The 25,248-nt window shown below is 43.6% G+C and overlaps 3 long non-coding RNA genes across 3 annotated transcripts; 2 read left to right on the forward strand and 1 right to left on the reverse strand.

Moving 5' to 3' along the window:
* Positions 1–4,163: 4,163 nt before the first annotated feature.
* LOC142249335 (uncharacterized) lies at positions 4,164–4,767 on the reverse strand. The gene is made up of 3 exons (XR_012725033.1): positions 4,571–4,767; positions 4,436–4,493; positions 4,164–4,359 (listed from the first exon to the last, which is right to left on the reverse strand). It is a non-coding gene; the product is annotated as an uncharacterized LOC142249335 (long non-coding RNA).
* Positions 4,768–4,925: 158 nt separating this feature from the next.
* Positions 4,926–5,381, forward strand: LOC142249336 (uncharacterized). The gene is made up of 3 exons (XR_012725034.1): positions 4,926–4,974; positions 5,052–5,109; positions 5,186–5,381. It is a non-coding gene; the product is annotated as an uncharacterized LOC142249336 (long non-coding RNA).
* Positions 5,382–10,308: 4,927 nt separating this feature from the next.
* On the forward strand, positions 10,309–10,912 carry LOC142249337 (uncharacterized). Its single transcript, XR_012725035.1, has 3 exons — positions 10,309–10,505; positions 10,583–10,640; positions 10,717–10,912. It is a non-coding gene; the product is annotated as an uncharacterized LOC142249337 (long non-coding RNA).
* Positions 10,913–25,248: the final 14,336 nt, after the last annotated feature.

The raw sequence follows: 25,248 nt of genomic DNA on the forward strand, positions 1-25,248 counted from the left end.
GGTAGTAAAACTTGCTTGCATCTTATTGTCGACTTATGTTTACTAATGCGGTCCCGGATATGCTGGGTGGTCTCCCCAACATATCCGAGACCGCAGGGGCATTTGATCAGGTAAACAACAAATGAAGAGTCACAAGTGAAAAACCCATGAATGGGAAAAACACGGCCCGACAAAGGGTGGGTGAAGGTGTCCCCCTTAGTAAGATTATTACACTGCACACAGTGATGACATGGGAAATTCCCCTTTCTTGGAGTGCCTAAGAAAGTCTGCCTCTGGATAATCTTATTGGAACCAATATCCGCTCTGACTAGATGATCACGAAGGTTACGGGGTCTCTTATTACAAAACAGAGGGAGTGAATTAAATTCACTCACTTCCGGATAGGCCCTGCTCAGGAGTGGCCAATGTCTACAGATGATACTCCTAATCAGGGGAGAAAAAGGGTGATATGTGTTAACACAAGGAACCCGTGGAGTATTGCTATCAATTGTAGATCTTTGGGAAGATCTCTTGTTGGCAATCTCAATTGGATATCCCCTTTGGAGGAATTTCTTGCTCATTTCCGAGCCTCTGATTTCGCGTTGTATGGGATCAGACACAATGCGTTCAATACGTTTGTGTTGGGAGATGGGAAGTCCTTGTTTTGTATGACGGGGATGGCAGCTTGTGTAATGTAAGAGGCTATTACGGTCCGTAGGTTTGACATACAAATCAGTGCTCAAGGTACCAGCTGATAATATGACCATAGTATCCAAAAAATTAATTTTATGTGGATCAGAATGAATGGTGAAAGAAAGATCTTGTCTAAAGGAGTTTAAGTCAATGAAGAATTGAGATAGTGACACAGAATCGCCCCGCCAAATCATAAAAATGTCATCAATGTATCTTTTCCACGTGACAGAGTGTTCCAACCAAAGGGGATGGTTATAAATGTGGGTCTCCTCGAAATGTGCCATGTATATATTAGCATACGGGGGTGCTAAATTCGAACCCATCGCGGTCCCCCGTTTCTGCAAATAAAATTGATCTTGGAATAAGAAGAAATTGTTTTCCAAAACAAGTCGGAGAAGATCCAGACAGAACCCATTCTGTAGTGAAGAATGGGAACTGTGCTCAGTCAGGAACCAATCAACAGCCTGTATACCCTCATGGTGTTGGATGCTGGTATACAGACTGTTGACATCAAAAGATACAAGAATGCACCCCGAAGGTAATGTGTCTACAAGTTGTAAGTGCGACAAGAAATCGGAAGTATCCTTGAGATAAGATCTAATCTTGGTTATTAGCGGAGTGAGAATTCGCTCCACTGTAATAGCCAGTGGAGATAGGATAGATTCCGTGGAAGCTACAATGGGGCGTCCAGGTGGCTGATTCAAGTTTTTGTGAACCTTCGGTAGTGTATAAAACACAGGTGTTACAGGGTGTACCTTAATGAGATATTCGGCCAATTTCTGATCAATGGTGTTGTTGGAGAGATAAAGATCGATAGTCTGTTTAATCAATCCCTGTATCCGAGATGTAGGATCTCGTTGGATGGGAAGATAAGTGTTAACGTCACTCAATTGGCCCAATATCTCACCAACATAGTATGTTTTATCTAACACTACAATGGCCCCACCCTTATCCGCTGGTTTGATAACAATCCTAGGATTGTTCTTTAAATCCTGGACCGCCCGACTCTCTTCTATAATAAGATTATGCCTTATTCTATATTGACCCTCATCAACAGATTTAAGCGTTTGATTAATATCTCGGGAGACCAAGGAGACAAAAGTTTCAATAGGGTGATATGTTTTGGGAGGATTAAAAGAGCTCGGAATCCTCAATTCCAACTGTTTTAATCGAAACATATCGTCAGATCCAGTGGAAGTCGTGTCAGTAGGTGTGTCCCTGTTGGTACTAAAGTGGGCTTTTAATCTAAGGGTCCTAAAAAACCTCCTCATCTCCTGATCCAACACAAATGAATTAAGTGGTGGAGTAGGGCAAAAGGATAACCCCTTTTGTAATACACGTGTTTCAGTCACAGACAAATTATAGGATGAGATATTATACACTAAGTTAGTACCTGAGAACGTGTCTGCACATGGTATGTTGGTACGGTTCCTGTTGCCCCTCTTACTGCGCCTCGTTTTCCTCTTTGGTTTGTGCGCTGGACCAAAAAACGAGACTGGCGGGAGGTGTATTGTTCTGTATCAGATCCTGAAGACGAGGAGTAACGATTATAAAAGGCTGGCCGCCTGGGATTATCCTCCGTGAATTGCCAACGATAGACACGATTCTTAGAATAATCTTCTTGGTCTCTTATAAATTTAGAACGTTTCCGTTCTTGTAGGGTCCTCCTGAATTCGGCTATATTCTCCTTGGTTTTAGAGTGAATTCTATCCCACTCGGTACTGGGGATGGTGTTTTGGAGCTGCTGTTCAATAGAGCTGATATTCTGTCCCAAATCCTCAATTTCTTTTTGTAGGAATTCAATTGTGAGAATAATTATGTCCATCGAACACTTATTAATAATACTTACAAATTTTGTACAATAATCTGGTTTGTCGGCAAAAAGAGTAGGTTTCAATGACACACGCAGTCCTCTGGGAATACGCTGTACTCGGTGGTACTCGGCCAATGTGGCACAATGTAATTCTAATGCCGTATGCCTACGTAGTTCTTTTTCGTAGTCTCTAGAACGTACCTCTTCACTAGGTACAGATAGAAATGTGTTAGGTATAGTCACTTTGGACAAGATGCTGTTGACCTCATCCGTATTATAGGAAAAAGTGGTAAAGGACATCTGGACTGATAGGTGAAGACACTGGAGCTCAGATAAAAAAACGTCAAATAGAAAATGAGTATGTCTGGCTCACTGTGTATATGGTAGGTGCACAGAAAAATAAAGTAGTCAATTCAATCAAAATAGCTCTGGCACACTAAAAATTGATAACACGGAAAATTCTTCAAAAGTTGGATATTCTTTATTAGTGCGAAAGGACAAATGATAAATCATCCAACGTTTCGACCATTTAGGTCTTTGTCAAGGATAATGTTATCTATGACAACAAAAATAAAGATTTTTTAGTTACAAAAAAGAAAACAACTTAATACATGATATCACATCATAAATGTCAAACAAATATATCGCTTCCACATTGTGCAATCGGTCAATTGACCTTACAATGTCGCACATAATATCAGGAACAAGTTTCATGTAATATTTTAATCACATAACATACACCTATCTGAAGGACAAAATCCAGAGGAGATGTATATGACAATAATCATGAGGAGAAAATATATATATATAAGTCAAACAGACAGATACCCACCTATATGAGTATCGGAATAATGTGCTTTCATTTGTATATGGTCATCACCAAAATGAATGAAGTTATGACAATCTAGTCCTGTATCATAGAGAAAGCACATATAAATATCATATCACAAATTACATGAACATGCGTGTGAGAGAAAGCAACTTCTTTCTATATTCTCTGCTTGTGCGCTGCTATAGTATAAGCACAACTTAATATCTGTACCTTATGCACTTTGTCAGTAAAAGTAAGAAGGTAGCGGAGATCTACTCCAAAACTGGAGGCAGTAAATGACTGAGTCTAGATATAAAATTAATATGAGAACAAGTATCAACAACACATACGGATTCTAGCAAGATGGACAATAAATAGGAACAAGATCCTCACCACTGTTAGTCAGAGAATGCTTTTCAGAAGTTTTAAAAGGAAGTGACGCAATTCCCTTGCTGTGGGGTTCTGGATTGCCTCAGGATCCCTCAAAACTATAGAACAATGCCAAAGGAATAAAGGACATATACATAAATGATATATATGAGATGTTGGATATATCCTATCAATATCAATATTACCCTGAGTTAAGTGAAGGGAATATAGTATCCTCACTGAAGGACTCTCAGTTGCCTCAAACTCAGGAAGGTACTATAAACAAATAATACCAGGATCAGTGATGCTCATGTTTAAAAGAATATCAACTATACAGGGTACATCTGTCATAAACAAAGTTACAGCAATGTTATACTGGGCTTGCAACCAAAAGAAGCGGGCAAGTACTACCTGAATTGTTATGCGGCAAACAAATGGAAGTTTTTAGAAAAAGAGGAATAATTCCTTCACTGGAGGGTCCCACCACGTTATGAGATCACATGAATATACTACAAATAAATGATACCAGAATAGAAAATAATCATACATAGGGGAATAACACCAGTATAAGGCACATCCAGTATATGACTTATCCCATCTGTATTACCTTCATAAAGTCTGAGAACCTATCATATAGGTACTGATGCCATGAGCAGGAAAAATGACTTGTCCCAATGGGGCTCTATATGGGACCCTGCAAAAAGTGAATAATCAGTCACCTTGTACCAAGTGCACAGATTGAATAAATCCACATGGGTAGGCTGACATACCTGGTATATAGTGGTGATAATGTGAGGTCACATACTAGGAAAATACTATGGAGGTAATCTAGTGAAAAACGTAAAGAAAGATAATATATGGTGATCTGCTTAAACGATCGGCAGGGACAAAATGGATACACGTACCTCTCAATGGTGATTCAGGGTGAAGGCCCCAGGGGGAAGTGCGTCCTGTTGAAACGGTGGTGTTATTTATATCCCGTGCCGTTGGGCGTGCACCGTCTGCCTTCCTGGACGGTGGAACGCAGTGTGGGGTTGGTGAAGCGCACGCCGCGCATGCGCAGTACCACTGCATGGACTGCGCAGGCGCGGGGAGCGCGACACCCTCATGATGACGTGAAGTACTGTGATTGGATGTCAAGGATCTGGGGGCGTATGCGAAGCGGCGTGCGCTTCACCAACCCCACACTGCGTTCCACCGTCCAGGAAGGCAGACGGTGCACGCCCAACGGCACGGGATATAAATAACACCACCGTTTCAACAGGACGCACTTCCCCCTGGGGCCTTCACCCTGAATCACCATTGAGAGGTACGTGTATCCATTTTGTCCCTGCCGATCGTTTAAGCAGATCACCATATATTATCTTTCTTTATGTTTTTCACTAGATTACCTCCATAGTATTTTCCTAGTATGTGACCTCACATTATCACCACTATATACCAGGTATGTCAGCCTACCCATGTGGATTTATTCAATCTGTGCACTTGGTACAAGGTGACTGATTATTCACTTTTTGCAGGGTCCCATATAGAGCCCCATTGGGACAAGTCATTTTTCCTGCTCATGGCATCAGTACCTATATGATAGGTTCTCAGACTTTATGAAGGTAATACAGATGGGATAAGTCATATACTGGATGTGCCTTATACTGGTGTTATTCCCCTATGTATGATTATTTTCTATTCTGGTATCATTTATTTGTAGTATATTCATGTGATCTCATAACGTGGTGGGACCCTCCAGTGAAGGAATTATTCCTCTTTTTCTAAAAACTTCCATTTGTTTGCCGCATAACAATTCAGGTAGTACTTGCCCGCTTCTTTTGGTTGCAAGCCCAGTATAACATTGCTGTAACTTTGTTTATGACAGATGTACCCTGTATAGTTGATATTCTTTTAAACATGAGCATCACTGATCCTGGTATTATTTGTTTATAGTACCTTCCTGAGTTTGAGGCAACTGAGAGTCCTTCAGTGAGGATACTATATTCCCTTCACTTAACTCAGGGTAATATTGATATTGATAGGATATATCCAACATCTCATATATATCATTTATGTATATGTCCTTTATTCCTTTGGCATTGTTCTATAGTTTTGAGGGATCCTGAGGCAATCCAGAACCCCACAGCAAGGGAATTGCGTCACTTCCTTTTAAAACTTCTGAAAAGCATTCTCTGACTAACAGTGGTGAGGATCTTGTTCCTATTTATTGTCCATCTTGCTAGAATCCGTATGTGTTGTTGATACTTGTTCTCATATTAATTTTATATCTAGACTCAGTCATTTACTGCCTCCAGTTTTGGAGTAGATCTCCGCTACCTTCTTACTTTTACTGACAAAGTGCATAAGGTACAGATATTAAGTTGTGCTTATACTATAGCAGCGCACAAGCAGAGAATATAGAAAGAAGTTGCTTTCTCTCACACGCATGTTCATGTAATTTGTGATATGATATTTATATGTGCTTTCTCTATGATACAGGACTAGATTGTCATAACTTCATTCATTTTGGTGATGACCATATACAAATGAAAGCACATTATTCCGATACTCATATAGGTGGGTATCTGTCTGTTTGACTTATATATATATATTTTCTCCTCATGATTATTGTCATATACATCTCCTCTGGATTTTGTCCTTCAGATAGGTGTATGTTATGTGATTAAAATATTACATGAAACTTGTTCCTGATATTATGTGCGACATTGTAAGGTCAATTGACCGATTGCACAATGTGGAAGCGATATATTTGTTTGACATTTATGATGTGATATCATGTATTAAGTTGTTTTCTTTTTTGTAACTAAAAAATCTTTATTTTTGTTGTCATAGATAACATTATCCTTGACAAAGACCTAAATGGTCGAAACGTTGGATGATTTATCATTTGTCCTTTCGCACTAATAAAGAATATCCAACTTTTGAAGAATTTTCCGTGTTATCAATTTTTAGTGTGCCAGAGCTATTTTGATTGAATTGACTACTTTATTTTTCTGTGCACCTACCATATACACAGTGAGCCAGACATACTCATTTTCTATTTGACGTTTTTTTATCTGAGCTCCAGTGTCTTCACCTATCAGTCCAGATGTCCTTTACCACTTTTTCCTATAATACGGATGAGGTCAACAGCATCTTGTCCAAAGTGACTATACCTAACACATTTCTATCTGTACCTAGTGAAGAGGTACGTTCTAGAGACTACGAAAAAGAACTACGTAGGCATACGGCATTAGAATTACATTGTGCCACATTGGCCGAGTACCACCGAGTACAGCGTATTCCCAGAGGACTGCGTGTGTCATTGAAACCTACTCTTTTTGCCGACAAACCAGATTATTGTACAAAATTTGAAAGTATTATTAATAAGTGTTCGATGGACATAATTATTCTCACAATTGAATTCCTACAAAAAGAAATTGAGGATTTGGGACAGAATATCAGCTCTATTGAACAGCAGCTCCAAAACACCATCCCCAGTACCGAGTGGGATAGAATTCACTCTAAAACCAAGGAGAATATAGCCGAATTCAGGAGGACCCTACAAGAACGGAAACGTTCTAAATTTATAAGAGACCAAGAAGATTATTCTAAGAATCGTGTCTATCGTTGGCAATTCACGGAGGATAATCCCAGGCGGCCAGCCTTTTATAATCGTTACTCCTCGTCTTCAGGATCTGATACAGAACAATACACCTCCCGCCAGTCTCGTTTTTTGGTCCAGCGCACAAACCAAAGAGGAAAACGAGGCGCAGTAAGAGGGGCAACAGGAACCGTACCAACATACCATGTGCAGACACGTTCTCAGGTACTAACTTAGTGTATAATATCTCATCCTATAATTTGTCTGTGACTGAAACACGTGTATTACAAAAGGGGTTATCCTTTTGCCCTACTCCACCACTTAATTCATTTGTGTTGGATCAGGAGATGAGGAGGTTTTTTAGGACCCTTAGATTAAAAGCCCACTTTAGTACCAACAGGGACACACCTACTGACACGACTTCCACTGGATCTGACGATATGTTTCGATTAAAACAGTTGGAATTGAGGATTCCGAGCTCTTTTAATCCTCCCAAAACATATCACCCTATTGAAACTTTTGTCTCCTTGGTCTCCCGAGATATTAATCAAACGCTTAAATCTGTTGATGAGGGTCAATATAGAATAAGGCATAATCTTATTATAGAAGAGAGTCGGGCGGTCCAGGATTTAAAGAACAATCCTAGGATTGTTATCAAACCAGCGGATAAGGGTGGGGCCATTGTAGTGTTAGATAAAACATACTATGTTGGTGAGATATTGGGCCAATTGAGTGACGTTAACACTTATCTTCCCATCCAACGAGATCCTACATCTCGGATACAGGGATTGATTAAACAGACTATCGATCTTTATCTCTCCAACAACACCATTGATCAGAAATTGGCCGAATATCTCATTAAGGTACACCCTGTAACACCTGTGTTTTATACACTACCGAAGGTTCACAAAAACTTGAATCAGCCACCTGGACGCCCCATTGTAGCTTCCACGGAATCTATCCTATCTCCACTGGCTATTACAGTGGAGCGAATTCTCACTCCGCTAATAACCAAGATTAGATCTTATCTCAAGGATACTTCCGATTTCTTGTCGCACTTACAACTTGTAGACACATTACCTTCGGGGTGCATTCTTGTATCTTTTGATGTCAACAGTCTGTATACCAGCATCCAACACCATGAGGGTATACAGGCTGTTGATTGGTTCCTGACTGAGCACAGTTCCCATTCTTCACTACAGAATGGGTTCTGTCTGGATCTTCTCCGACTTGTTTTGGAAAACAATTTCTTCTTATTCCAAGATCAATTTTATTTGCAGAAACGGGGGACCGCGATGGGTTCGAATTTAGCACCCCCGTATGCTAATATATACATGGCACATTTCGAGGAGACCCACATTTATAACCATCCCCTTTGGTTGGAACACTCTGTCACGTGGAAAAGATACATTGATGACATTTTTATGATTTGGCGGGGCGATTCTGTGTCACTATCTCAATTCTTCATTGACTTAAACTCCTTTAGACAAGATCTTTCTTTCACCATTCATTCTGATCCACATAAAATTAATTTTTTGGATACTATGGTCATATTATCAGCTGGTACCTTGAGCACTGATTTGTATGTCAAACCTACGGACCGTAATAGCCTCTTACATTACACAAGCTGCCATCCCCGTCATACAAAACAAGGACTTCCCATCTCCCAACACAAACGTATTGAACGCATTGTGTCTGATCCCATACAACGCGAAATCAGAGGCTCGGAAATGAGCAAGAAATTCCTCCAAAGGGGATATCCAATTGAGATTGCCAACAAGAGATCTTCCCAAAGATCTACAATTGATAGCAATACTCCACGGGTTCCTTGTGTTAACACATATCACCCTTTTTCTCCCCTGATTAGGAGTATCATCTGTAGACATTGGCCACTCCTGAGCAGGGCCTATCCGGAAGTGAGTGAATTTAATTCACTCCCTCTGTTTTGTAATAAGAGACCCCGTAACCTTCGTGATCATCTAGTCAGAGCGGATATTGGTTCCAATAAGATTATCCAGAGGCAGACTTTCTTAGGCACTCCAAGAAAGGGGAATTTCCCATGTCATCACTGTGTGCAGTGTAATAATCTTACTAAGGGGGACACCTTCACCCACCCTTTGTCGGGCCGTGTTTTTCCCATTCATGGGTTTTTCACTTGTGACTCTTCATTTGTTGTTTACCTGATCAAATGCCCCTGCGGTCTCGGATATGTTGGGGAGACCACCCAGCATATCCGGGACCGCATTAGTAAACATAAGTCGACAATAAGATGCAAGCAAGTTTTACTACCCATCCCATATCATTTTATTACACACGGTCATACAATTGCCCAGTTAAAGTATCAAGTATTGGAACATGTCCCTCTTTCCCGACGGGGTGGCAATCGAATACGCACTCTTAAAGAAAGGGAATCCTATTGGATTTTCACCCTGAACACACTGGAACCCAGAGGCCTTAATAGGGAGCATGACATGTGTTTATAATATCTCCCATGGAAGGGTACCTTGTCCATATGGCCTATTTTATCTCTATGGTTCTACGGATGCATTAAAAGGGTCTAATATCTATGATGCTTTGGGGTCCATTTGCATGTCTCATAAAAGTTTTTTTGTGTTTTTCACAATGTTATTGCATTTCCTCCATATATGCGATTGTACAACTCCAGTATAAGGACTAGTGGGGTTACCCTTGCTTTCATATTGTTCTAACTAATTTTCCTTTTGTTTTTAGGCACTTTCTTCTACCTGACCCCCTCATCACCTTGCACTGACGTGACCACTCATCAGCAATTCGCCACGCTCCTGAAACAAGTTTTTTCACCTGGCATGCTAACTAATTCACTGTACTGACCTTGGATCTCACTGTATATTATCACTATCTTTACACACTGGCTTGTGTTCTGTGCCTGGCTCATGCGTCGTACAAATAACTATGCACGGCGCTTGTACTACGTGCAATTCACAGCCCAGTTGTTAATATGGTCTCACTCATTCGGTTCGCATACGCCCCCAGATCCTTGACATCCAATCACAGTACTTCACGTCATCATGAGGGTGTCGCGCTCCCCGCGCCTGCGCAGTCCATGCAGTGGTACTGCGCATGCGCGGCGTGCGCTTCACCAACCCCACACTGCGTTCCACCGTCCAGGAAGGCAGACGGTGCACGCCCAACGGCACGGGATATAAATAACACCACCGTTTCAACAGGACGCACTTCCCCCTGGGGCCTTCACCCTGAATCACCATTGAGAGGTACGTGTATCCATTTTGTCCCTGCCGATCGTTTAAGCAGATCACCATATATTATCTTTCTTTACGTTTTTCACTAGATTACCTCCATAGTATTTTCCTAGTATGTGACCTCACATTATCACCACTATATACCAGGTATGTCAGCCTACCCATGTGGATTTATTCAATCTGTGCACTTGGTACAAGGTGACTGATTATTCACTTTTTGCAGGGTCCCATATAGAGCCCCATTGGGACAAGTCATTTTTCCTGCTCATGGCATCAGTACCTATATGATAGGTTCTCAGACTTTATGAAGGTAATACAGATGGGATAAGTCATATACTGGATGTGCCTTATACTGGTGTTATTCCCCTATGTATGATTATTTTCTATTCTGGTATCATTTATTTGTAGTATATTCATGTGATCTCATAACGTGGTGGGACCCTCCAGTGAAGGAATTATTCCTCTTTTTCTAAAAACTTCCATTTGTTTGCCGCATAACAATTCAGGTAGTACTTGCCCGCTTCTTTTGGTTGCAAGCCCAGTATAACATTGCTGTAACTTTGTTTATGACAGATGTACCCTGTATAGTTGATATTCTTTTAAACATGAGCATCACTGATCCTGGTATTATTTGTTTATAGTACCTTCCTGAGTTTGAGGCAACTGAGAGTCCTTCAGTGAGGATACTATATTCCCTTCACTTAACTCAGGGTAATATTGATATTGATAGGATATATCCAACATCTCATATATATCATTTATGTATATGTCCTTTATTCCTTTGGCATTGTTCTATAGTTTTGAGGGATCCTGAGGCAATCCAGAACCCCACAGCAAGGGAATTGCGTCACTTCCTTTTAAAACTTCTGAAAAGCATTCTCTGACTAACAGTGGTGAGGATCTTGTTCCTATTTATTGTCCATCTTGCTAGAATCCGTATGTGTTGTTGATACTTGTTCTCATATTAATTTTATATCTAGACTCAGTCATTTACTGCCTCCAGTTTTGGAGTAGATCTCCGCTACCTTCTTACTTTTACTGACAAAGTGCATAAGGTACAGATATTAAGTTGTGCTTATACTATAGCAGCGCACAAGCAGAGAATATAGAAAGAAGTTGCTTTCTCTCACACGCATGTTCATGTAATTTGTGATATGATATTTATATGTGCTTTCTCTATGATACAGGACTAGATTGTCATAACTTCATTCATTTTGGTGATGACCATATACAAATGAAAGCACATTATTCCGATACTCATATAGGTGGGTATCTGTCTGTTTGACTTATATATATATATTTTCTCCTCATGATTATTGTCATATACATCTCCTCTGGATTTTGTCCTTCAGATAGGTGTATGTTATGTGATTAAAATATTACATGAAACTTGTTCCTGATATTATGTGCGACATTGTAAGGTCAATTGACCGATTGCACAATGTGGAAGCGATATATTTGTTTGACATTTATGATGTGATATCATGTATTAAGTTGTTTTCTTTTTTGTAACTAAAAAATCTTTATTTTTGTTGTCATAGATAACATTATCCTTGACAAAGACCTAAATGGTCGAAACGTTGGATGATTTATCATTTGTCCTTTCGCACTAATAAAGAATATCCAACTTTTGAAGAATTTTCCGTGTTATCAATTTTTAGTGTGCCAGAGCTATTTTGATTGAATTGACTACTTTATTTTTCTGTGCACCTACCATATACACAGTGAGCCAGACATACTCATTTTCTATCTGTGTTTCTCAACGCTGGCAGGAAACTAGCCAGGTCTTTCACCGGGAAAGAACAACCACGGGAAGGGCAGTCTCCAGTCAAGGAGACCACTTATACCAAACATGGTATCCATCCACAGACAGCCATTTCAGGGTATTTGCCCCTCATCAGTGTGGAGTAGGAATCTGGCTAGTGGGGCCAATGCCTAGTAAAAGACTACTTAAGCAAGCATTGTTGACCTTAGGGAGATCAACATATCCACTGCGGAGACACCATCACGTGTTTCTCAATGCAGTGATTCTAGAGCATTGCCCCCTGGGAAGTATGCAAATAAGAAAGCCGCGGAGACAGCATCACGTGTTTCTCAACGCTGGCCGATATGTTGATCTCCCTAAGGTCAACAATGCTTGCTTAAGTAGTCTTTTACTAGGCATTGCCCCCACTAGCCAGATTCCTACTCCACACTGATGAGGGGCAAATACCCCGAAACGGCTGTCTGTGGATGGATACCATGTTTGGTATAGGTGGTCTCCTTGACTGTAGACTGCCCTTCCCGTGGTTGTTCTTTCCCGGTGAGAGATCTGGCTAGTTTCCTGCCAGCGTTGAGAAACACGTGATGGTGTCTCCGCGGCTTTCTTATTTGCATACTTCCCAGGGGGCAATGCTCTAGAATCACAGCGTTGACAAACACGTGATGGTGTCTCCGCAGTGGATATGTTGATCTCCCTAAGGTCAACAATGCTTGCTTAAGTAGTCTTTTACTAGGCATTGCCCCCACTAGCCAGATTCCTACTGCACACTGATGAGGGGCAAATACCCCGAAACGGCTGTCTGTGGATGGATACTATGTTTGGTATAGGTGGTCTCCTTGACTGGAGACTGCCCTTCCCGTGGTTGTTCCTTCCCGGTGAAAGATCTGGCTAGTTTCCTGCCAGCGTTGAGAAACACGTGATGGTGTCTCCACGGCTTTCTTATTTGCCTACTTCCCAGGGGGCAATGCTCTAGAATCACTGCGTTGAGAAACACGTGATGGTGTCTCCGCGGCTTTCTTATTTGCCTACTTCCCTGGGGGCAATGCTCTAGAATCACTGCGTTGAGAAACACGTGATGGTGTCTCCGCAGTGGATATGTTGATCTCCCTAAGGTCAACAATGCTTGCTTAAGTAGTCTTTTACTAGGCATTGCCCCCACTAGCCAGATTCCTACTCCACACTGATGAGGGGCAAATACCCCGAAACGGCTGTCTGTGGATGGATACCATGTTTGGTATATGTGGTCTCCTTGACTGGAGACTGCCCTTACCGTGGTTGTTCCTTCCCGGTGAAAGATCTGGCTAGTTTCCTGCCAGCGTTGAGAAACACGTGATGGTGTCTCTGCGGCTTTCTTATTTGCATACTTCCCAGGGGGCAATGCTCTAGAATCACAGCGTTGAGAAACACGTGATGGTGTCTCCGCAGTGGATATGTTGATCTCCCTAAAGTCAACAATGCTTGCTTAAGTAGTCTTTTACTAGGCATTGCCCCCACTAGCCAGATTCCTACTCCACACTGATGAGGGGCAAATACCCCGAAACGGCTGTCTGTGGATGGATACCATTTTTGGTATAGGTGGTCTCCTTGACTGGAGACTGCCCTTCCCGTGGTTGTTTCTTCCCGGTGAAAGACCTGGCTAGTTTCCTGCCAGCGTTGAGAAACACGTGATGGTGTCTCCGCGGCTTTCTTAATTGCCTACTTCCCATGGGGCAATGCTCTAGAATCACAGCGTTGAGAAACACGTGATGGTGTCTCCGCAGTGGATATGTTGATCTCCCTAAGGTCAACAATGCTTGCTTAAGTAGTCTTTTACTAGGCATTGCCCCCACTAGCCAGATTCCTACTCCACAATGATGAGGGGCAAATACCCCGAAACGGCTGTCTGTGGATGGATACCATGTTTGGTATAGGTGGTCTCCTTGACTGGAGACTGCCCTTCCCGTGGTTGTTCTTTCCCGGTGAGAGATCTGGCTAGTTTCCTGCCAGCGTTGAGAAACACGTGATGGTGTCTCCGCGGCTTTCTTATTTGCATACTTCCCAGGGGGCAATGCTCTAGAATCACTGCGTTGAGAAACACGTGATGTTTTCTCCGCAGTGGATATGTTGATCTCCCTAAGGTCAACAATGCTTGCTTAAGTAGTATTTTACTAGGCATTGCCCCCACTAGCCAGATTCTTACTCCACACTGATGAGGGGCAAATACCCCGAAACGGCTGTCTGTGGATGGATACCATGTTTGGTATATGTGGTCTCCTTGACTGGAGACTGCCCTTACCGTGGTTGTTCCATCCCGGTGAAAGATCTGACTAGTTTCCTGCCAGCGTTGAGAAACACGTGATGGTGTCTCCGCGGCTTTCTTATTTGCATACTTCCCAGGGGGCAATGCTCTAGAATCACAGCGTTGAGAAACACGTGATGGTGTCTCCGCAGTGGATATGTTGATCTCCCTAAGGTCAACAATGCTTGCTTAAGTAGTCTTTTACTAGGCATTGCCCCCACTAGCCAGATTCCTACTGCACACTGATGAGGGGCAAATACCCCGAAACGGCTGTCTGTGGATGGATACCATGTTTGGTATAGGTGGTCTCCTTGACTGGAGACTGCCCTTCCCGTGGTTGTTCCTTCCCAGTGAAAGACCTGGCTAGTTTCCTGCCAGCGTTGAGAAACACGTGATGGTGTCTCCGCGGCTTTCTTATTTGCATACTTCCCAGGGGGCAATGCTCTAGAATCACTGCGTTGAGAAACACGTGATTGTGTCTCCGCGGCTTTCTTATTTGCATACTTCCCAGGGGGCAATGCTCTAGAATCACTGCGTTGAGAAACACGTGATGGTGTCTCCGCAGTGGATATGTTGATCTCCCTAAGGTCAACAATGCTTGCTTAAGTAGTCTTTTACTAGGCATTGCCCCCACTTGCCAGATTCCTACTCCACACTGATGAGGGGCAAATACCCCGAAACGGCTGTCTGTGGATGGATACCATGTTTGGTATAGGTGGTCTTCTTGACTGGAGACTGCCCTTCCCGTGGTTGTTCCTTCCCAGTGAAAGACCTGGCTAGTTTCCTGCCAGCGTTGAGAAACACGTGATGGTGTCTCCGCGGCTTTCTTATTTGCATACTTCCCAGGGGGCAATGCTCTAGAATCACTGCGTTGAGAAACACGTGATGGTGTCTCCGCAGTGGATATGTTGATCTCCCTAAGGTCAACAATGCTTGCTTAAGTAGTCTTTTACTAGGCATTGCCCCCACTAGCCAGATTCCTACTCCACACTGATGAGGGGCAAGTACCCCGAAACGGCTGTCTGTGGATGGATACCATGTTTGGTATAGGTGGTCTCCTTGACTGGAGACTGCCCTTCCCGTGGTTGTTCCTTCCCGGTGAAAGACCTGGCTAGTTTCCTGCCAGCGTTGAGAAACACGTGATGGTGTCTCCGTGGCTTTCTTATTTGCATACTTCCCAGGGGGCAATGCTCTAGAATCACTGCGTTGAGAAACACGTGATGGTGTCTCCGCAGTGGATATGTTGATCTCCCTAAGGTCAACAATGCTTGCTTAAGTAGTCTTTTACTAGGCATTGCCCCCACTAGCCAGATTCCTACTCCACACTGATGAGGGGAAAATACCCCGAAACGGCTGTCTGTGGATGGATACCATGTTTGGTATAGGTGGTCTCCTTGACTGGAGACTGCCCTTCCCGTGGTTGTTCCTTCCCGGTGAAAGACCTGGCTAGTTTCCAGCCAGCGTTGAGAAACACGTGATGGTGTCTCCGCGGCTTTCTTATTTGCATACTTCCCAGGGGCAATGCTCTAGAGTCACTGCGTTGAGAAACACGTGATGGTGTCTCCACAGTGGATATGTTGATCTCCCTAAGTTCAACAATGCTTGCTAGAGTTTCGCTGTTGGCTGACAGGGTAACTGATCGTGCGTCGGTGATACGCACATGGCAGATCTCACCTTTACTGTTGGCAAACTTCTGTTGGGCGCAGAGCACTTTGATAGTCTGCTGAACAGCTTGCCTGTAAGGGGGAGAAGCAGAAGGGAGAGAAGCATGGAAGGCAGCGAGCAATTCAGTAAACACATGGCGAATGACATTCATGCCTAACACTACTGCTGTTGTATCTCCCTCAGCCTCAGTAACAATTACACCTTGACCTGGTAACTTGCGATCACCAATTTGGATTGTGGGTTCCCAGTAGCCTAGCTGGGAAATAGGTTGACCATTACTTGCAATTAAGTCTAACTTGGCTTTACCCATTGGATTCAGGAGATCAAAGTCCCAATTCTTTTCAAAGGCTCGTCGCTCAATTGTGGTGATTTGTGAACCAGTGTCCACTAAAGCTTCTAGAGGTACACCATCGATCCATATGGTTATATACGGGCATTTGGAGATGAACCGGGAAATCCATTGTGATTGTCCCTTTGGGCTCTTGGATTCACCTCCCGAGGGGCGGCCCTTGGCCTCAGGGGTGGCCCGTTTAACTTATAACATTGATACTTGTAGTGTCCAAGATGCTCACAATAAGTACAGTACATACAATCACCAGATGGAAGCCTTCCAGGAGGGGGCCTATCAGGACTCGGCCTACTAGAACGTGGCTCTGGGGAAAATGTCCGGTTTACAGATGATTCACATGATGCAGGGGGTTGGCCTTTTAGCTCCTTTAAGGCTTGGCATACAGATTCAAGGACTTGGACAAGTGCATCTGTGCTAGGAGGTGCATGACTGAGAGTAGGGGCTTGTACAGACTGTGAGGCCTGCATAGGGGAAACAGGTGAAAGATGAGATACAGTAGAAATTCCAGCAGCAAGGTCTGAGGAACGAGGCACAAGAGCATAGCTGGTACAAGGTGAATCAGTACCCACTACTCGCAGGGCTAGAGCTTTAAAGCCTAAGAAAGTCATGTTTGGATTTTGTGCTGCTAGCATGCGGAGTTGACTTTCTACTAGCCTGGAGTCCAAACCTTCTATGAATCTGTCAGTGATTATATTTTCTGCAGCAGCAGGATCTACAGTGTCTATTTGCTGTAAAGCCCTGTAGGCAGACTGAAGGGCTAGTGCGTAGTCCCTAAGAGTCTCACCTGGTGCCTGACATCGGTTGTAAAATTTGAGACGAACCTCGGTGGGTGATTGGCGTTCAAATTCTTTTCTCAGGCGGGTGAGGATCTGTTCTACATTGGTTTTCTCGGTAGATGGCCAGGAACGGACTTCCTCAGCAGCTGGTCCATCAAGCTGTCCCAGGAGAAGTTGTACCTGCTGATGGGGAGAAAGTGAGAAAAGCTCAAGAGAATACATAATCTTTTCTTTGAACCCAGCAAGTGTATGAGGATCTCCTCTGTAGCTTGGGAGACTAGAGGTTCCAATGAAGAATGGCATGCTGGTAGCCATGACAGGGACTGGAACTGGGTTGGCGGCATTAGCCCATTCCACTGGAGCACTAGCGGATGTTTGATGATGATGATACAGAGTTAACAGACTCGGCCTGGTCATTATGAAGAGGTTCAGACATTTTGGTGATGAGGCAAGTACTGTCTCTTTCAGAATTATGATGACACTGTAGCTTTAAGGGATGCACTATTATGTACCAACACAGCTATTAAGATGGAAGGCTCCTCCTCTTGAATATAGCACTGCTGTGAATGAGGATTTGCACTTATTTGAGTAACTTGGAAGGCAGGAGAGTAGAAGAGCTAGTGCAGGTGCTGTTAACCCCAGTATAAAACAGAAAACAGTCTTTGGCAGTATTCACTGGCAAGATAGAGGTTAATGAGCAATGCTGAGACTTGTAGTGCAGTAAGAGAAGATACTGATCCTGTTCGTGACGCCAAATTCGACCTTCGTAAGGGCCCAGGGACAGAGGACCTGAATTGTTCTACATGTCACAGTTGCTGTTCTGGCACAAGGGTGCAGGGGCCATGTTCCCTGGGTGGTCTACAAGGCCCTGATGTTCCCTGCTATCCACCCCCACACAGTATCCACAGCTGATGGACAGTCCACAGACATGGTCTTGGGGATAACAGTTGCTTTAATACAGCAGGAACAAAGGAAAACAACACGGAATATACAGTATGTTTCACGGTCTTTTGTGGGTAGGCCACAGCAAATACAGCTTGGTGTTGAATGCTTAAGTGTAATTAGGGTTCTGTAGCTTTAAGAGCACAATTTGCTTCGGATGCAATACTGGTATGCCTTTAGAAGCAGGTTCAGAGTCTCTTGAGCTTAGAGGGTAGATATAATAAGATTTTACAGACCTGGAGTCCTGGAGTTAATTTCACTGCTAGTTCAGACACGTGCAGTACATGTAAGCAAATGTCGATAGTTGCCCAGTGCGCTACGGGGACCGGACGGCTGGTGCGTGGACAATGGCATGAAAGCCACTAATATTGCAGTGGGGTGGGAGACCCTCAAACCTTCCCAATCTACATGCAGTAGGGAATTGTATATAATCAGTATGCCCTACTGTCTGAAGAGCTGCACAATGTATATCTTGCCAGTGAGGATTCATGATAGGAAGCCTCAGCATATTGGCTGTAAAAGTCAGTAAATGGTGAAATTCTAGGCCTCGGGCCTAGCAGGAGTCTTGTGGTGAAGAGAAACTCCACATAATGTCTTCCCTCAGAGGAGACTCAGCCAGAACCAGCTCATTCCAGTTCTTTCCAGACAGAGGCTGGAGAATAGCTCCACCTATTGAGCCATGTGACCAAGAACTAGCCAATAGGATAACACCCAATGAACACTTCAGATTGTTACAGTTTTCACCATTAGATGGTGCTAGAACACAACAAATAAAATGCTTTACTTATAACATATAGCATAATATTACATATAAGTGAATGTACTTAAAGAAACAGACACAATCTGGACCGGGCCACTACATAATCAACTGTCCATCTTGAATACCTACTTCTAAAATCACAAACGGAGACTTTACACATGGACATCACTAAATGGGGCCTATAAGAATCAGATTGACCACATAAGTGTCCATCAAAGATGGAGGTCGATGATTATTAACACGAAAAAAAGGCCAGGAGCTGGCTGTGGAACTGATCATGAACGTGTGGCAGCTAAGGTTAGAGTCAAGTTGCGAAAATGGACTAGACAATATTTAGTTTCCATCTTCCATTTGACCAACATACCCTAACGTTTATTGGAGCGGTCTGCACAACTGAATTATATCACTGGACATGGATGAAAGAAAGCTTGAGGAATTATGGACACTTGAAGAGAATATTGTTACTAAAGAAGCCAGAAACACAATGAACAAGAAGCAGAAAAGACCCCTGCAGCCATTGTTAACAGAAGAGACCCTAAATATAATCGAAGAAAGACAAATGGCAAATGCAAAAGGTGACAAGCAGGACACAGACAACATAAGCGAAAGACTAAAGAGAGCTATTTGAGCAGAAAAAAACAACTTTATTACCAAAAGATATGTTCAGAGATAGAAAATGAACATCTGAGTGGCAAGACAAGGAAGGCATACTGAAAGATTAAAGAGTTATGATGGAAGTTTCAGACAAGAGTGGGTATGTTGAAAGACGCCAATGGGACAGAACAAATCAAGAAAAGACTTAAAGAATACATGGAGAATCTTTCCAAGAATTACTCAGTGAAACGGGAAGAAACTGAGATTGAAAATTATAGCAAACCGAACATCTTGAAAGACAAAGTCGTTGTTGCAATGGATGTTTTAACCAAGAGGGAGTATGTTGAAAGACTCCAACAGAAACAAATTAACAGAGCCAGAACAGATCAAGGAAAGATGGAAAAAATACATGGAGCACCTTTACAAGAATGACTCAGTGACACGGGAAGAAATTGAGACTGGAAATAACAACAAACTCAACATCTTGAAAGACAAAGTCATTGGTGCGATAAAGCTTCTGTCAAAAAACAAAGCACCTGGATGTGCCAATGTGGCGCCCTGGCCTAGCCAGGTCGTCACAGATAACATACAAACACCCCCAACCCCACTAGACAGGGACAACATCCAAACAAAAATCCTTGTTGCCTCCCTCCAGTGTCTGATGTCCACACCAGGTGGGGCGGAGCTAAGCGGTTGGCCCCACCCACCGAGGAGTTCACAGGCCTGGAGGTGGGAAAAGTGACAGTTTAGTCCAGGAGGTGGAAGAGAGAGGAGTAAACACTTGGGTGTCTGGGTTTGTGGCCCAGGCACTGACAGCAAGGTTGGCAGACGGTGGTGGCCATCTGCAGGAGTGGTGGAGCAACGCGGAACCGTAGGACCGGGGTTGGGCGACTGCCCGCCGGTACCGACCGGGGAGCGAAGTGAAGCCAGCACAAACAGGCAGGGCCATCTGACCCCGACCAGGCTTGGAGCCGCCGTCAATAGTCAGATCCGAATGTGACTGGAATCCCAGGGGTTTCACAACAGCAAAAGTCCCGATTGAAGGCAACCGCCCACACCGTGAGGGTATACAGCTACCGCCTAAGGCTAGGGACCCAAGGGCCAGCGCCTGCGGACAAATGGGCTCCTCCGGTACCCATACACTGGGGAGCGGACTACCGTTGGGAATCCATAGTAGTCAGTAGAAGAACATCAAGGTGCAGGGATAGACAGCCGCCATCACCTGTCCGGGGAGAAGCACTGCAGCCGGCTGCGGGACCCGTCCATCCAGCCATTTGGTTTACCGAGGACTTTGTACCTTTCTTGCTGAGTGAGTACACCCGTGCCATCCGGCACCGCGCCGCGCTGTCCCTGCAACCCTGCACCTCACCAACCCTGCATCCCCATCACATCATCGGGCCCCGGGACCACCGACCCCTACCCACGGAGGGGGAAAGCAACATCCCAGTTGCTCCCTACCATCGCTCCTGGGATCCCCGTCACCAGCAGCGGTGGTGCCCATCTTCACCATGACCCGTGGGTGGCGTCACAGACTAAATTCCCTAAACCAACCACCCCTTTCACTGACGGGCGAGGAGCGCCACTCGAGTCCCCGGATCTGGCGCACCGCTCGAGCCACCGAGCAGCCGTCACAGCAGCGCCGGACCCGAGCGTTAGCGAGCGCAGCGCAGTGACGTCCTCCCCGCCCGCAACACCAATATTCCAGTAGAGCTAATAAAGTCTTCTGAAGCAGCAGTTGATGTCATCAAATACCTGTGTCAACAGATGTGGATAACTGGTAAATGGCCCAAGTACTGGATAAGATAAGTGTTTATTCCTATTCCGAAAAAGGAAGATGCTACCAACAGTGGAAACTATTGGTGGAACTATTGATGCCAGCAAAATACTACTGAAGGTCCTACAAAAATTGCTACAGCCTCATTATAACAAAGAGCTGCAAGAGGATCAAGCAGAATTTAGAAAAGGCAGAGGAACAAGAGATGTAATTGTTAAAATTAGGTGGACAATGGAAAAGGCTAATGAATATAACAAGGAGCTCTACTATTGCTCATTGATTACAGCAAAGCCTTTGACTGTTTTGATCACCAGAAACTTTGGAATAACATGAAGAATATTGGTGTGCCGAACCATCTGATCAGCCTCATTAGGAACATTTACATCAACCAAGAACCACAGTCCGAATGGAACATGGTGGCACAGCTGCATTCTGTCACTATTTCTCTTCAATTTTACATGCAGAAGCTATTTTCAGGAAGGCTGAACTTACCAATAAAGAAAGAGGAATCAAACTTGGTAGACATATCAACAACCTTAAATACACAGACATTGGTAGCAACAAGTGTAAATGGGATACTGTCACACACCATGGGGTCGAGTCTAACTGCCACCAATCACAGACACCAGGACTGCCAGTGAGCGAGGGAAGCAGTGAATATGCATGAAGGTAAAGGAGCAGCCCCATAAGGAGAGTGAGCAGCCCAAAAGCAGTTACAGTTGTGACTCGGTAATTATAGCGCGTTTGCTTTATTTTCATTTTTCCTTTTTTTTTATTTGCTGAGCTGCCAAGACCACGATCGTTAGCCGAAATTCCCTGAGAACTTTGGGCCCGGGTTGGGCACCCGGATACTTTTGAAACCAACCAGATCCGGACTTTTGCATTCTGGGTCTGCCCATCACTATTAGCGATAGCAAGCACTATATATACCACATAATTGGAAAATGTAATGACGTAAGGTAGCACACACCAACAGTGAAACATGGTGGTGGCAATGTCACTGTTTAGGCCTGCTTTTCTTCATCTGCCAGGAGTCCTCTGCACTGAATTGATGGAGATATGAATGCTACCATCTACAAGGATATACGGCAGAATGTAATGCAGCCACATGGTAAAACCAAAGTAGGCGGGGGCTGGAAATTCCAGCTAGACAATGATCATAAGCACACAACATCCAATTTAGTCAAAAATTCATTAGCAAAGAAAAATGTCCAACTGTTGCAATGGTCAAGCCAATCATGTGATTTAAACCCTATAGAGCACCTTTGGCATGAGTTAGGTTGAAAAGTCGGGGTCTCAGCCATAGCAATAAAGATGATTTGTTTGCAAATTTGAAATTTCCTAAAAAGGTTTTGAATAACCTAGTGACTTCAATGCGCCATTGGTGTGGTGCAGTAATTAAAGCAAGAGGTTACGCTACAACATACAAAGTTATGGCATTGTAAACAATGAATTACTCTCAATTTTGTGATCAGTAAATAGTATATGCAAAACTTTTGGTAGTTAGTTTTCTATAATTCAATGACCATATGTATATTCAAAAGTGTTGTTTAAAATTAAGGTCTTGCATGATGACAACTTCATGCACTTTCAATTCATCACCCTTAAAATGGCATCACTATAACCTGACAGAAGTAATCACACTTTTAAAAAAATGCAAAACTTTTGGTCACCACTGTAGCAGCACTCTGTAAGCACCAAGATATATGCAAACATACAATATATGAAATTTAAACTGCGTTAATGCTATATAAAATATACTTGGACAAATGAAGGTTCTTAAGGCAAACATTGGCCAATTCTAGTGTGCTCATCAACTGCAGCAAAGTGAACTTACATTGATGGAACCCTATAGTAGTGTCCTGCCTCTCCTGGACTAAACATCTACAAATATATTGGCAGATAGGATCTATCACTAATAGTGATGAGCGAGCATGCTTGTAACTACTCGGTACTCGCACGAGTATCGCTGTACTCGGGCTGCTCGGCAGGGACCGAGTAATCTCGCGATACTCGTGCTCGTGCTGTACTCGTGGTCTTCATTTCTGCATGTTGGCGCTCTTTTGAGAGCCAGCCCTCATGCAGGGATTGGCTGGCAGACCACTGCAATGCCACAGCCCTGTTAGTTGTGGAATTGCAGTGATTGGCCGGCCTGCACAGCGTGACCGAGCCTTTATACCGGCCGGCGCGCTGTGCTCTGCTCACAGCTATCCAGACAGTCAGTGCAGGGAGAGTGTCGCTGATTCAGGGAAAGCTTTGCGGCCCTTTATAGTTAGTTCCGGAGCAGGGCTGCAAACAGTGTGACCAGAAGTCCTTCTCAGGACTATTCTAGTTGTATACAGGCAGGCAGGGTATAGCCAGGTCGGAGTACAGTAGCAGAGTCCTTCTCAGGACTATTGTTGCTATATACAGGCAGGGTATAGCCAGGTCGGAATACAGGCTAGTGACCAGAAGAGTCCTTGTCAGGACTATTGTAGCAGTATACAGGCAGGCAGGCAGGCAGGCAGGGTATATAGCCATTCCTAGTGGTGACCGTATACCAGCCTTCATCATATCTGGGGCTGGTGTACACAGTGTAAAACAGTCCAGATAGTGTCAGACTTCTCAGTAATTGTCGCTCCTAAAAACCAGTTAGGTTCTTATTGCGTCCGTGCTTGCATTTAAAAACAGCACGTGTGTGTCTGTCGGTGGCAGCGTACAGGTGCGCGTTTTGCACAAACAATTATATAACGCACAAGTCTAGTGTATAATACACGTCAGTCAGCAGTGTCTGATAGAGTCAGACTTCTCAGTAATTGTCGCTCCTAAAAACCTGTTAGGTTCTTAGTGCATCCATGCTTGCATTTAAAAACCGCACGTGTGTGTCTGTCGGTGGCAGCGTACAGGTGCGCGTTTTGCACAAACAATTATATAACGCACAAGTCTAGTGTATAATACACGTCAGTCAGCAGTGTCTGATAGTGAAGAAAAAACAAAAAGCAGCACCAAATGTGCACTACAGCACTAAACATTCCAAACTGTACTTATTTTAAAAAAATTTTGAGATTTTTGGCAAAAAATTGCAATTTCTTGAGCTGCTTCGCCACGTCACGGCAAATCTCATTTGAAGCAGTCCTACACTAAAATATTTTTATAAAATGTGCCATACGGCCTCACATATGAATAGTAGAACTGCTCTTAGCAGCACTCACCTGGTCTATTTCAATCCCGTACCCATGACTGAGTCATGGCTGTGGGCGGGACAGGTCCAAGCAAATGCTGCAGTGTCTGATAGTGTCAGACTTCTCAGTAATTGTCGCTCCTAAAAACCAGTTAGGTTCTTATTGCGTCCGTGCTTGCATTTAAAAACAGCACGTGTGTGTCTGTCGGTGGCAGCGTACAGGTGCGCGTTTTGCACAAACTATTATATAACGCACAAGTCTAGTGTATAATACACGTCAGTCAGCAGTGTCTGATAGTGTCAGACTTCTCAGTAATTGTCGCTCCTAAAAACCAGTTAGGTTCTTATTGCGTCCGTGCTTGCATTTAAAAACAGCACGTGTGTGTCTGTCGGTGGCAGCGTACAGGTGCGCGTTTTGCACAAACAATTATATAACGCACAAGTCTAGTGTATAATACACGTCAGTCAGCAGTGTCTGATAGTGTCAGACTTCTCAGTAATTGTCGCTCCTAAAAACCAGTTAGGTTCTTATTGCGTCCGTGCTTGCATTTAAAAACAGCACGTGTGTGTCTGTCGGTGGCAGCGTACAGGTGCGCGTTTTGCACAAACTATTATATAACGCACAAGTCTAGTGTATAATACACGTCAGTCAGCAGTGTCTGATAGTGTCAGACTTCTCAGTAATTGTCGCTCCT

Source organism: Anomaloglossus baeobatrachus, chromosome 8 (genome assembly GCF_048569485.1).
Source record: "Anomaloglossus baeobatrachus isolate aAnoBae1 chromosome 8, aAnoBae1.hap1, whole genome shotgun sequence".
NCBI classification, from domain to species: Eukaryota; Metazoa; Chordata; class Amphibia; order Anura; family Aromobatidae; genus Anomaloglossus; species Anomaloglossus baeobatrachus.